This window comes from Notamacropus eugenii, chromosome 4 (genome assembly GCF_028372415.1).
Source record: "Notamacropus eugenii isolate mMacEug1 chromosome 4, mMacEug1.pri_v2, whole genome shotgun sequence".
In the NCBI taxonomy this organism is placed as follows: domain Eukaryota; kingdom Metazoa; phylum Chordata; class Mammalia; order Diprotodontia; family Macropodidae; genus Notamacropus; species Notamacropus eugenii.
In genome coordinates this window covers 53,619,728-53,633,608 of record NC_092875.1, presented here as the reverse complement: position 1 = coordinate 53,633,608, position 13,881 = coordinate 53,619,728, and the positions used below count along the sequence as shown (strand labels likewise).

At 42.4% G+C, this 13,881-nt stretch overlaps 2 long non-coding RNA genes and 1 pseudogene across 6 annotated transcripts in view; 1 reads left to right on the top strand and 2 right to left on the bottom strand.

The window, feature by feature from the left end:
- The window catches only part of LOC140499509 (uncharacterized), a 130,026-nt gene that overhangs the window by 99,941 nt on the left and 16,204 nt on the right, over positions 1–13,881 (top strand). For all 5 annotated transcript variants that reach the window (XR_011965472.1, XR_011965470.1, XR_011965474.1 and 2 more), the window contains one exon: positions 2,253–2,410. This is a non-coding gene — a long non-coding RNA (uncharacterized lncRNA). The remainder of the gene's footprint in view (positions 1–2,252; positions 2,411–13,881) is intronic.
- LOC140498697 (inactive phospholipase D5 pseudogene) lies at positions 5,452–6,582 on the bottom strand (annotated as a pseudogene).
- LOC140499505 (uncharacterized) lies at positions 7,074–12,208 on the bottom strand. The gene is made up of 3 exons (XR_011965469.1): positions 12,116–12,208; positions 10,581–10,699; positions 7,074–7,151 (listed from the first exon to the last, which is right to left on the bottom strand). It is a non-coding gene; the product is annotated as an uncharacterized lncRNA (long non-coding RNA).

Sequence of the window (13,881 nt, the reverse complement as noted above, 5' to 3'; positions counted from 1 at the left end):
ATATAATTGTAATTGTAAAAGGATATTACATTGTAAGGTCCTAAACATGGGCCACACTTCATTGTCCTCCAGGTAAGACTGAGGCCAAAGTGTGTTGCAAAAGAATATCAACTTTTTCTTTCTAAGTTCTTTAGAAGTTAAATTTTGTCCATTTTGTAAAAGACAACCCAAAGGCAAATTCCTTAGGACTGATGAACTTTGACCCATTTCTTGCTGTGGGGCTGCAAGTCCCCTCCCCCCCCTCCTTAAAGGAGGATGTGGAAGTAAACCTTGAGAAAAAAAATCAAGAGGACAAAAATAACCAGGTTTTCCCTGATTTCCTTGCACCCACTTAACTGACGTTTCTCTCACCTTCTAGTGCCCAGAAACTGCAGAGAATTGTGCTTTGGAGGGTATGCCCAGGTCCATGACCTCAAACACAGCCACTGGACCAACAGCCTGAGTCTCTAACTCTCCAGTGCTCAGAAAGTTCAAAGACTTAGCCTGACACTGGGACCTGAAGCCAGGTCCAAAAATCTGCTTCCAAGGTGCTTGGAGAGCAAGTAGGGGATAGAAAGAGAGGGAGGCTTACATACCTTCCAGTTTTAGCAGAAGAACTGGAGATGAGCAGCTTTCCCAGGCAGGGAACCATAAATGAAGAGGTTTAGGGGTGATAGGGACCCCAAAATACTGACAGTCTGGGTCGTGCTCGAATGAATTCGACTCAAGTCTTCTTAAAGCCAAAGAAAACAAAGTTTACTAAAGATTCGCCAAATTGGGTTGCCTCTTAAAGAATCTAAGCATTTGTAATGCTTGTATTCACAAGTGGGCCAGATAGAATCCCAGCTAGACAGAGTCTGAGCTGGATTGGATCTGAGCCTGAAATTTCTCCAGGGAACTTCGTGGATTGAGGTTGTCCAGGACTCTCTAAAACTCTGATGTGGATCACGCTCTGGGGGAAAGGTCAGGGAAGGGCATGCTTGGAGATCCCAGCCTTGGTGCTGGCTATGGTACTTCCAAGAAGCCCCACAGAAGGGACAAGGCCGCTCACTACATCCTTGATACCATTTTTTATCCCTGAGGCTTGGTTGAATCCTGGGAATAGGGCAGGCTGGTGATGGTGAACTGCAGAGGTAAGTTTGGGAATCAAGGGTCAATCAATCGGTGCCTTGTCTGCACATAATGGGAAGGTTAGTTCCAGTTCTGGGGAAAGAAGAAAAAGATGATAATGCTATTGATGTTGATGGAAGCCCAAGCTGGGAGAGGTCAAAGAGAGGTCATATAAGCCAGAGTCCTCTTCCTCTAGGGATAGATGGCTGACTGTTTCTCGGGCTCATATGCTGACTTTCTAAGAAAAATGGCCCCGATGTCCATTTCAGGAGGCCAGAAAGCACCCAAATTCTCCCAGGAAAAGTCTGCTGATTTAGAACCGTAGATGACCAGAGCTGGAGGCTTCTTGAAGAGTTTAATTCCCTCATCTGATATGTGGAAAGGCTGAAGGGCAGTGAGGTTTCTTCATTACATGCAGAGACCTCTCTGCCACTTAATCTAAGCCTTTTCTTGTGATCATCTATCCCAGGACACTTTTGTTCTGCATTTGTCTGAAGTCCAGAAGTTCCCAAAAGGATTAGCCCCCAGATGGAAAGTGCTCTCCATTATGCTCAGACCTAATGCATTCCTAAACAAATAGTCTGTATTATCCCAGTCAACTCTCCAACTCTCCTCACACCTAAGAGGGTTTAAAATCCACATTTGAAGAGGAAAATTTTCAGGCACTTGCTCTGTTCATGGACAAAACTACAGATCCAGCCTCCACTCTTATCTCTTCTGTTATCTGTTTGAGAGGCAATGTGGTGAGGTGAGTAGAGAGCTGACTTCAGAGACAGGAAGACTTAGGTTGAAGGCCAGCTGTTTCTGGTACATTCTGTTTGATCGTGGACAACTCCCTTTACCTCTCAATGTCACTCTCTAATACTTTAAGGTACAAAGTGTTGACCTGAAAACTTGATTAGAGAAAAGGCAACAGGCTAAATGCATACATTTTATGATTTAATTAATTAATCCATTCCCCATAAAGATAACAGTTACATAGCACTATGGAGCCAGGATCAGAATTGGCTCCCTCAGTACAGAAGTTGACTGTCTGAAGTACCTTTTACCATGAGAAAGGAGCTCTCTTAGATAAACACATTGTAAATTTGGTAAGACAATGAACAAAGTAGTGTCAGTTGGGTTTTATGATTCCAAGTGGGGGAATCTTCTTTCTGTAACAGGTCTCTGGGACTTCAGATAAGGAGAAAGTCTCACCACTGTGATGACAGATATCCAGGCCTTTGAAGTTGTGGTATCTTAACAGAGTTGACGAAGCTGAAGTGACAACCCAAGATATCTGTGTTTTTCCTTATTCCTGAGATGCCAGAAGAAGGGTCTGGTAAGGAAGTCCCATTTGTTTGCCTGACATCAAAAGGTGTCCTCTAAGTTAAACAAGGAGACTATTAGGTCCAGGCTCTTCTGAATTCAAACTTTGGCCCTTATTAAAGTCCAAAATTTATATTAAATATTATCCAAAGTATTGATGTGCACTGGTAAAGGGAGGTCCCTAACTGGAGTACTCTGAATCTATGATATCCCAGGCATGATCCTTTGGAGAGGAGAGGAAGGGAGAGAGGAAAGGAGAGAGCAGAAGAGGAGAGAGGGGAGTGGAGGGGAAGGGAAAGGGAGGGAAGAGGGGAGAGGAGGGAAGGGGAAGGAAGGGGATGGGAAGTGAGGAAAGAGAGAGGAGGGAAGAGGAAAGAAGAATGCCTAGTATGTTTTTGCATATTGTTATCTCTCTATCTGTGGCATTTTCTAGTGGGCAGTGGGGAAGAGGGAGAGAGTTTGGAAAGAATTTCAAGTATACATTAAATTTTAAAAAAGGAAAGGAACATGCATTCATTAAGCACCCATTATGTGCTAATTGCTTTAGATATATCACCTCATTGGAGATGCTAAATAAATGTTTTCTAAATGAAAGAGGTTTGAATATCCACAGAGGGAATAGATGAAAGGGGAAGTCTGAAGGGGATAAGAAATGTGTGGTCTATGGCCCTTTGAGACCTCCACTTTGGCCTCAGGGAAGCCTTCATCATTGGGGCTCTCAGAAGGCACTTGGAAAAGTGATAAGGTTCTGCCCTGAGCAGAAAACACCTGCAGCTCCTTGTTTGGGGCTGGGGGAGTGTAAGGATGGTCTGGAAGTTTAATTGTTTTTTCCCAGCTCTGACACTTTCTGCATCTTTGGGCTAGGCCAAGTCTGCTCACTGGATCTCAGTTTGCTCAACTGTAAAATGGCAGGCTTGGAGTCTCCCAGGCCCTTCCCAGATCAGACCTTGTATATTCTGTATGTTAAAGCTCCTCTCTAAGCTCTGACATCCTGGCTTCTTTTTTTTACCTTCCAAAAATAAAATACTCTTTTTAAAAAATGCAATTCTTGCACATGCATCATTTTCTAGCTGGTTGGCACATCCAACCAAGCATTATTTTAAAATAACCCAAAGCTTTTACGATAGTCAGACAAATCATCAGTCATCCTTAAATACTAGGATCCAGCTGATAAAACTGACATATATCTCTGTTTCTTCTGGCATGGTAAGATCCAAGTGGTTGAAAAAGAAGCATTATGGTCAGTGAAAATGCTTTGTCTTTTTCTGAAAACAAATTGGTCTGTTGTTCTCAAAGAGGATGACCAGCACAGTGTTCCATGTTGATATTACTACACACTGAGACAAAATGACATGCCAAAATATTCCATTAAATGCTTCCCCAGCATCCATGATAACTCGAAATTCCATCATGGTTCTTATGTCTCCATGAGATTTTTCATCAACATCTGGAGCTTTGAAGAGATTTTTTTTCTTCAACGTCTCCACAAGAAGAACTTAGTATACATTACATTAGGATATCACCAAGTGGAGCCCAAGAAAGAAGATTATATGTATTAATGCTTAGCGTTTTTATCAGCTCTTTGGATTTCAAAGCACTTTTCAAGTATTTCCTAACCCTCACAACATCCCTCTGAAGGAGGTGGGCATTACTGTCCCTACATTATCAATAGAAACTAGAGGCAAAGGGGTGATGTTTCTAGTCTCTAGCTATGGAAGGAGCCAGGAAGAGCCCTGGGAGTCTTTCATCTTGGCAGCCAATAACGTTCAGACAAGACCATGTCTGTCTCATGTGACAACAGCCTCTGTTAATATATTTATAGGTCTCTATCATGTATTTATGAACGAATGATGCACAAGGCTATAGAACAAGCCCAAACAGCATCCTGTTGCTTCGTAAAATATGGAAAATATGATTAGTAAATTACGGAAAGCATGGATTTAGAATTGCATTTCTGTGTAAAGCATTTGGTGTCATAGAGGAACACTGCTGCAAAATTGTGTTGACTTACTCTCAAAAGTATCATAATGACTAAGCAAACTAAAATCATTGTTCCACAGAGGTCTTTCCTCCATGATACTAGATTCTTTTAAAATATACAACAATGATCCCATTTCCTCCCTCCCCTAATCCAAACTCCAACAAACACAAACCAAATCTGACTGTACCTAACCTTGTTGGGAATTAGTAGTGATTATTTGTTTTCCAAATTGGGAATCTACTTGACTCTTAAGAGTTGGCAAAAATGCTCAATATATAGAAGGTTGCAGTTCAAATATACCTACTTTTAGTAGAAAAGCATAGTTGAAAAGTGAAAATTGAAGACTTCTATTAACTTTGTGGAGTCATACAGAGGAATAAGGCATTTGGAAAAGATACTGTACCAAGAAATAATATTGTAGCAAAAGAACATAACAGAATTTAGACGGAATCCTTAGAATTAGAATATTTTATAAGGGGTGAGGAGAATACAAAAGCTATGGTACTGGAAGCAATTGAGTGAGAAGACCCTATGGCATTTGTGACATAGAGTTTTGGAGGATGTACAGATAAAAGTAAACTACTAAGGCTTGGACGATGGTGTGGTGATGCAGGAATGGAGGGCAATTGATGTGCCCTTACTGGGATCACTTCTAAGGTGAAATACCCACTCTCCTCTGTAAGTCACCAGATATTGAAGTGGCATCACAAAACTCACCTTCATTTCTTCCTCATATCTTGTGGTGAAAACCAGGCAAGGAAACACGAAGAGAACTGAAGTCTTTAAAGTCAAATGTAAAACTTGAAAACTACCCTTTAAACAGAAGCCACATTCATTGTCAGAAGTAAAAACTATCAAAGTCTTTAATCATTATACATAGAGCTGTATTTATATATATATATACATATACACACACATATATATATAGTTTAAGAGATAGTACTGGATGCAGTTCAGAGAAAATTTTTGATGCATGACTTTCCTTAAAAAGTACTTTTTTTTTTGCTTTCCTATTTCCCCTACTTTCTTATTAGTAGATAGTCAATGCTGACCTTTCCATCCACTTAGGTTCTTCATTCATGTTGTGTACTCAGGGGCTCATTCTCACTTGTAGGCTGTAGCAGTCTTGTTTGTTACCAATTTGTTCAGTTTGTCACTGTTTAGTTGGTTCTAAGTTTTTGGCATAGAGTGAATACCAGTCCCTTTCAAATACCCCTTTCAGTTGCCTGATGATGCTTGTGCTGTTTTCCACCTCTGCCTGGTTGAAAACAAGGCCTGTGCCAGCATTCTAGGTAACATCATGTCCTATCCAATCAAAATTCCCAATTTTTTTCCCTGCTCCACCTTACATTTATTTCTGTTGCACTTGGGAAAGGAATTGTTCTTTTGAGGAGCAGGCACTGTCTCTTTCTAAATTCAAGAAGTTAGCTTTCAAACCGTAGTTAGCAATTTCAGTGCAAATACTTTTAGATATGAAATAAAGTTCAATGAGGGGGTCTCTTTCTTTCCAGAAACTTAGGAGTCGACCTTTAACTCTTCCTAAAACGAATGCTTCTCTTGTTTTCCCCATCCAAATCTGGCCAGTAAGCTCTTCTGGTGCTTGTGCTAGTCCAGGGAGATAATACCTTACAGCAATGAATCCAAGTCCTTCACATCCTCAGTGACACTATAGATGGCATCTATGTGGAAGCTCCTATTTTTAGAGCAAAAGACTATTTAGGAGAATTTGACACAAATGCCTGAGACTTTGTTTCACTCAGCTGAAGTTGCCATGCTTTTTTGCTTGTCATACACTCCATACAACTTCTCTGACCAAGTTGAAGGTGCTCTGCTCTTGTATTTTAATGAGCTATACAGGACAAATGTCGTTTGGAAATCTAAGACCAGATAGTTGCAGTTGTAAAAGATGATACCAAGTTCTTTCATCTGCCCTAGTGACCTGAAGTCCAAGCTGGCACTACCAGTGTACATGTGCTGTTCATCAACGCTCCAGAAGGATGATTGGAACTGACCTTTCTTATAAGCATTTGTGTCAATGTATATTACCTTGGCACTCTTTACTTTTCTGTCTTCCAAAATTTTAAATGCCCTGTTGAATCACTTACTAATTTGATCTCAACATTTTGAGCAGCCAGTTGCAGAAAACATGCAGACCCAGAGAGGGAAAAACCAACATCTGGGTGTTTAAAGCCAGGGGGCTCCATAGCAGCCTCCCAGAATCCTCATTGGGCTAAACAAACACTTCTAGTCAGTAAGTCCCTGACATCCTGGGTTCTAAGGACCCTCCTAGCTCTGACACCCTGGATTCTAAGGCCTCACCCCCCCCCCCCCAAACCTCTGATAATATCCTTTCTAAAGACTCTCCCAGCTTTAGCTTTCTAGGTTCTAAGAAACTCTGTGACTTAAACATATTATGCCTTATATTCTAAGGAACTTTATAGCCAAACACTGTTTCAATCCCATAAGTCTTAATATCACCTCTACTTTCTGGGGTACAAGTTTGTCAAGTGCCTCCCTTCTGCTTCTGCTCACCTCAAGATATGAGAACATCTCTCAGTCCCTCTGCAGCATCTGCTACTTCCACAAAATCTTCTCAACGACTGAGACCTTTGTATCCTCCTTATTTGTCATGTGGAGGTAATACAGCCTGTAGAAATCCCTGAGCCAATGCGCTGCAGCATTCCAAGACCTATCCAGAAACACTTGTGCAGTGGTTTTGGGATCCAAGTTGGAGGAGAAACTGCAGTTGCTGGGGACCAATACTGAGCCCATGCTATGGACCAAGATTGAAGGACATTGGGTCAAGGGACCCAGTTGCCCTTCCCAATGTGGCCTTGGTCTTCCAAGTTACGGATCCTGGGATGAGTTGAGGTGGATATATTTCCTGTAGCCTACTGAGGTAAAGTGAGAGGACTTCACAGAACTTCAGTGATTAATTGTTCAATCAAGTAGCATTTACTGAACTCCATCTATGGCCAAGGTATTGTGCTTGGCACTGTGGAGATATGTTCACCTAATGTAATCTCTCTGGCAGGGAGAGAACCCTTCTATAGTGTCCTTGGCAGGTTGATTTTTCTTTCTCCTGCTCAACCACAGGGCTTCTGATTTTAAGGATGTCCTCATATTAAGTGGAAATCTATCTCCTCTACAACTCCCCTCCCCCCATTCACCCTTCTTTGCCCCACTTGAAGTCCATAGCTCAGATCTGTTTGCTTTGCCCTTTGATGGCATTCTAGCACTGGAACATTTTTCTCCAGTCCCTGGAAGATGCAGACTCATTGAATCTAAGCACTGTGAGAGAACTCAGTGGCCACCTAGACCTAAACCCCTCAACAACATTCCTGGCAAACTATCTTCCTGCCTCTGTCTGCGATTGTGCCTGTAACTCAATGAGGAAAATCACCAATTGAAATGTTCCAACTGATCACCATAGAACAAGGTTCAGAGTTCCCTTCCCCTTCTGACACAATCTCCTCTGGCCCTCCTGAAATGTGGTGTCCAAAACTGGACCCAACCTTTCTGATGGAGTCCACTTGGGACAGAGGGCCCAGTGCCTCCATCTCCCTGGTCTGGGACACTCTTTTCTTCTTCATAAGGCCTGAGGTGGTGTCAGCTGTCCTGGCTGCACTTTCTTTTCTCCGGGACTGGCTCAAGGACAGAGCAGTTGGAAATCACCTTAGAAGAAGTGATCACAGTCAGGACAGGCACCAAGAATGACCCAGAATACAGTTCTGAAGGGATGTAATCTAAAAATTGACACAAGCAAAGTTTTCTCACCCCTGAATGTTTACTCTGAACTTTGGATGGTGAGAATCTTGTAGGATTTTAGGAGCAAACATTGAGACTTGAAAGGGACCCAAGTGCTTATCTAGTGTCATGATGGCATAGAAGAGAGACCAACCACTGTCTCTGGGTCTGAGATGACTTGGGTTCAAGTTCTGCCTCTAACACTCAATAATACCTTGATCAATCTCATTTTTCTTCTTGGTAAAAGGAAGAGGCCAGACTAGATGGACTGTGAGCTTTCTGGGTCTCTTCCAGCTCTACAGTTCTCTATGTGTCTGCCTCTCAGTGTCTTTTTCTACCCCCCATCTCGCTAGCCCCTCTCTCCTTCTCCCTGTCTGTCTCTTTTTGTCTCCCTCTCTGTGTCTCTGTGTGTGTGTGTGTGTGTGTGTGTGTGTGTGTCTGCCTTTCTCTCTCTGTGTCTCTCCTCCTGCAGTGGAACTGTGAATCAAACCTTGATCCTCTAATCAAAATCTGAAGGCATTAAATTGAGAAGTTGAGGGGCAAAAGATAAGTGTTATCTGTGGGTGTCTGAGGTATTTTTTAGAAGACTGTGTCACATTAAACAATTAATCCTTACAAATTCTTGAGTTCACAATACTTTCTGGAATGGATTAGAAAAGCAAAATCGAGCCCTGACAAGAGGCGTTACAAAGCAGTGACATGGAGAGTGGAAGGGATAGAGAGGGAGAGGGAGATGAGATGGGAAACAAAGTCTGAATGAGGGTGAACACCCTGGGGTGTTGTAGCGTAGGGGAGTAGGTAGGGCATTTTGGAGTCATGCACCATGAAAGGAGGGAGAAGTTTAAGAGGAAGAAAACAAGAAGTTGTAGAGACAGAGTGAAGGCCTTTCAAGTTGGGAAGGGGCTGGATAGTGAGTGGGGATCTCAGGACAATCTGAGTGAAACATTTCATAAACAAGTCACAGCCAAGATCTCCTGTATGTCCTGTCTGGTCCCTAAGACTTCCTTGTGCCAGGAGGTCTCTAGGTTCTTTGCCTTAACTCTGCTGTTGTTGTCAGAGGATGCAGGGAGTGAAAGGAGATGGGAAGATGGTTCCAATCCTGGAGGCTGCAGAAAGGACTATTCATCACCTCAAAGGCCATCAGATCCAACCCGCTAACTGTACAGATAAGGAAACTGAGGCCTGGAAATTTCAGTGATTGTCTAAGGTCCAACAAGTGATATGTGAAAGAACCTCTGCATCACTGGTCTACGGCAGTGGAAGGGACTGGGCTAGGACACAGCTTGAACCTAGTTCTTCATTAGTGGGGACAATATCTGTGTACATGAAACCTCTGACTAATGCCCATATCAAGCAAAGATTACAGTATATCATGGCTGGAAAGGACCTCAGAGGTCAGCTAGACAAAATTCAATATGAAGAAGATTCCTCTTTCCAACGTTGCTAACATCCTTTGCTTGAAGATCTCTGGTGAGAGGGAGTGAACCCCCAATCACACAAGGCAACCACTTTGTTTCTAATTGCCACAAAGTTGTTCCTTAGATCCACCAATTGCTCCTTAACCCACCTGAGGGGGTTAGGCAGAACAAATCGAATCCTATTTTCAGTGAGGTTTTCCTGTCTTCTCCCCAACCAGGTTTCTCTTATCTAGGGTCAAAATGACTAGTTCCTCAACCAATCATGATATGATGTGAACTCCATGCTCATCACCTCTAGTCACCTTCCTCTAGATGTTCCTCTAACCCAGCTTCCTCATATGTGGTAGCTAGCACAGAACATAGTACTCCCATAGTTGTCTAAGCAGCGCAAAACTCAGCATTCATTTATCAACTCTTGAATCTTTGGAAGGAAGTTTCTCTTCTTTCAGTCTAAAACATATTTCTTTTTTTTTTAACATTCCCATTGTTCTTGCATGTGAAATTTGCAATCCAAATGAAATTCCAAGCACTTTACAGATCTCTCTTACTTTCCTCACATAGATAAAAAAAAAAAAACAAACCTGAATGCATGATTTTTCATTTGTTTCCATTAAATTTCATCTTCATGCAGCCTATGCTGACTTTGTCATCCACTGGGTTGGTACCTCCCCCTTCCAGCATTATGCCTTTTCAATATTTAGTGAAGAAGGCTCTCTATAATTTTAAATAGCTAACAGAAATGTGAAAAAACACTGGGCAAAGCAAAGATTTCTGGAGATTCCACAGGAGATCTGCTTCCAAAAGCAGGGGAGGTTCTATGCTGTCTCTCTCTCCTTCTTCATACTTGTCACATCCACTGCAAACAGTATTCCTATCATCCTTTCTCTTGCTTCCTGTTTTTCACGAAAGTTTCTGACATAGCTTGCTATTTGTGAACAAGGGGCTCAGCTGACAAAGGAAAGTGATTAGAGAATGCTCAGATAAACAAAGAATGGCTACAGAATGTAGGTAGAGAGTGGGAAGTGCAAAAATCTCACCAGATGCTAAAGGGCCCCTTCTTCTTTGTTCATTTTGGTAGAGCCTGGGTGTCCAAGGGTGTAGGGTCAATTAGTGATGGTGAAGTTGACTGTAAAATGTTGCAGTCTCTGGTCACTAGCTGCAAGAATAGAGGGAGAAAAATGACCATGTCTGGACTTTGCAAGGTTCAGGGACCACGAGAGGGGACCAGGATACTTATATCCCTGGCTTTCAGTGCCAAAATTTGTCTGCCCAGGGCCTTATCCACAGAGTACCACGGGCTTTCATTTTCCTTGCGTTTTCAGTAAGAGACAAGACAGCATGTTTCCACATGATTATTCTGGTAAGGTTTAAGGTCAACAGTTTGCCAGTTACATCTGTTCCAGCCTTCATGATAAGGCACCCAGTGTAATAAACCAAGCCCTGCCTGAATTTTGCAGAGGAATGATGGAGGTTTGGAAAGACCTAGAGCTGATCTCCATTTTAGACAGCAAATTCTTCCTTGTCAGAAGCATGGGACTAAGTCATTCCTCTCCAGGGGATTGATGCTTCCCTCTTTTCTTACCTGTCCAGTGTCCAGATCTTATAGGTCCCAAAGGGATTGCATGTGGTAGTATGCTCGTTAATGTAGGAGCTGTAAGAAGGAAAGTCATTAGGTATGGACACTAAGACCATGGTTACAGAGTGAAATAGGTCTTTTAGGCAAAGGCACACTTTGCCACAAATAGATGATGCTAAGTGAATGATTGTTTAATGGAGGACTGAACAAACGGAATATATGTCTGTGTGTGTCTAACAGCTGAAGATCATCAACTGACGTATAATCTCAGGGACTTCATTCATAAGGGACATGGAATTCAGGACTACTAGATATCTAATGAGGTGGTTTTTCCACCACATACATACTGCTGTTTGCCACTGAGCTAAAGTTGACCTGACACCTACCCATGACCTCTCTGGGGTTAAGTTTGAAAAGTATTCACCACCCAAGCTCTGACAGGGGAATAAGGAAAGCAATGCCCATGCATATACTATTGGGAAGGCATCAAAAGATGCAGAGGTACGGGGGTTTCTTCCTCATACCATTTTAGCCTTATGATGGAGGAAATGAGAAACCCATCACCATCACACCAATACTGGGAAGGCATCAGAGGACCCAGGAGTCTGGGATCTCTTCCTCACAGCATGTTAACAATGGAAGGGGCTTACACAGGGAATCGAGCCTAGGGAAATCCTCTCAACTATCTCCCAGAAAAAAGTCATCTGGACACTTTGATAAATCAACCACCAGAAATTCATGTTCGACTTTGAGATTTGGGGGGGGCGGGGAGGAAGGGCTTTGAAACATTCAGCATACTGAGGTCAGTGTTGCTCACCCAAGATGTTTCACCAAGTCTCAGAAACTGCTTTGCTCCCTGATTGGAAGGGAAGTATTAGAATGAGAGAATTTTTAAGGATTGAAGGAGTTTGCCTTTTCAGAATCACATTCTCTCCCCAGCATGCAAATTAGACCCAGGGTATGTTCCCCAGGGTACGAATGTTGCCTAATTGGTACCTGTGGAGGCTCCAGGCCCTGTGGATTCCTTGAAACTTGAAGAGATGACACAATGGGTATACCAACAGCTGTAAAAATATAGAGAAGGAAAGGAAGAACAAAAAATGAAGAAGAAGAAGAAGAAGAAGAAGAAGAAGAAGAAGAAGAAGAAGAAAATGGAGTAGTAGAGGAGGAGCAAGTTGAAGAAAATGAAGGAGGAGGAGGAGCAGAAGAAAAGAGGAAAAGAAGAAAGGAGAGAGGAAGAAGAAAAAGAAGAATTAAAAGCCAAAGAAGAGGAAGAAGACAAGGGAGAGGTAAAGGAAAAACAAGTAGGAGAAGAAGAAGACGATGAAGGAGAAGATGAGGAAGAAGATGAAAAAGAGGAAGGAAGAGGAGAAGGAGAAGAAGAAATAGAAGAAAAAGGAGAAGGAGCAGAAGGAGGAGGAGGAGGAGGAGGAGGAGGAGGAGGGGGAGGAGAAGAAAAAGAAGAAGAAGAGGCAGGGGAAGAGAAGACATTGAGAAGTGACAGAGATTGTTCTGGCCTAGCACTCTGTCAGGTCCTCCCAATATTAATGAGGTCATTAGTTCAGTGTTCCACATGTAGGAATTGTCTAATAAGTGTTGGACAAATGACTGAAAGCATGAATGTGGGCAGACACTTTGGGTGGACTTAGCGGACTGGATTCTCACAGGAACAGTCTTTGATAAGAACAATGGCTAAAGTATCCAGCTGGCACACCATCATGAGTTCTCTTTTAGAAAAACTCTCTTAAAGAACTGAGGTCACTTGTGAAGGGGATGTCTTGCTAAGTTATCCCCATGCACCCTACGACAATTCCAGGGACCTGCATTCCAGGGAAGAAAACAATGTTTCTGGATAATGAGGGTGCACAAGAGTCCATTTTTTTTTTTCCATCTGGGATATTTTCTTCAGAGATTCTCAGTACTAGAAAAGCCCTCAGAGTGCATCAAGCCCTTTACTAAAGCCTTCTTAACATGTTGTGTCTTTAGGATGATTTGCAGTGATGGAAAATTTGCTAAGTCTCAAAGCATTCCTTTGGGGGTGGGGGGGTGGGTGAAGGAAAGAAGTTTTTTTCTAACGACACCAGAGTTGACTAAAGTGAAAGGAACATCAGTTCAAATGTCATTTCAATATCAAAACACTTACCTGCTATGATGTGCATTTGATGGGATTCATTTTAACCTGTAAAGCCAAATACCAGAATGAAAGGAAGCTGATCAAAAAAGAAGAAAAAGGAAACTGGATAGACTCTAGGACGATATCAAGAGCTATCAACATGATAGCATTTGTGCCAAAGCATGACAGACAAGAGGATTCACTCTCCAAACGACCTATGAATGTAGCAACCGGAATGAAACCATTTTCAGATTGCCAAATGGAGGAAATGGACACTGGGTGGAGGTACTGGCTTTGCTATTTGCTCATCCTGAACCTTAGTCATGAAGTGAACTTGTGAGTTCTCTTCTCATTTCCTTCAGGGAGTAATGTAGCATTCTTCTAGCTACTTCCTTCCTCTTCCATGAAGTTCTCCATGAAGGTAGAGGCAAGAAGGGCCCTTAAAGCTTTGGGGATTGAGATGGAGCAATGAGAATCCTATTTCAGTTGTTTTTCCTACGTCCTGACCTCAAGAATCATAGCAGAAGGCCAAGCCACATACTGACTATTCCACTAATCACTAAGAGCAGGAAAGAACGCTTAAGCACAACAGTGACTACAGAAAAGGCTTTTGTATTCACTGTGATTCACATTTGAGGAAAACTGACGG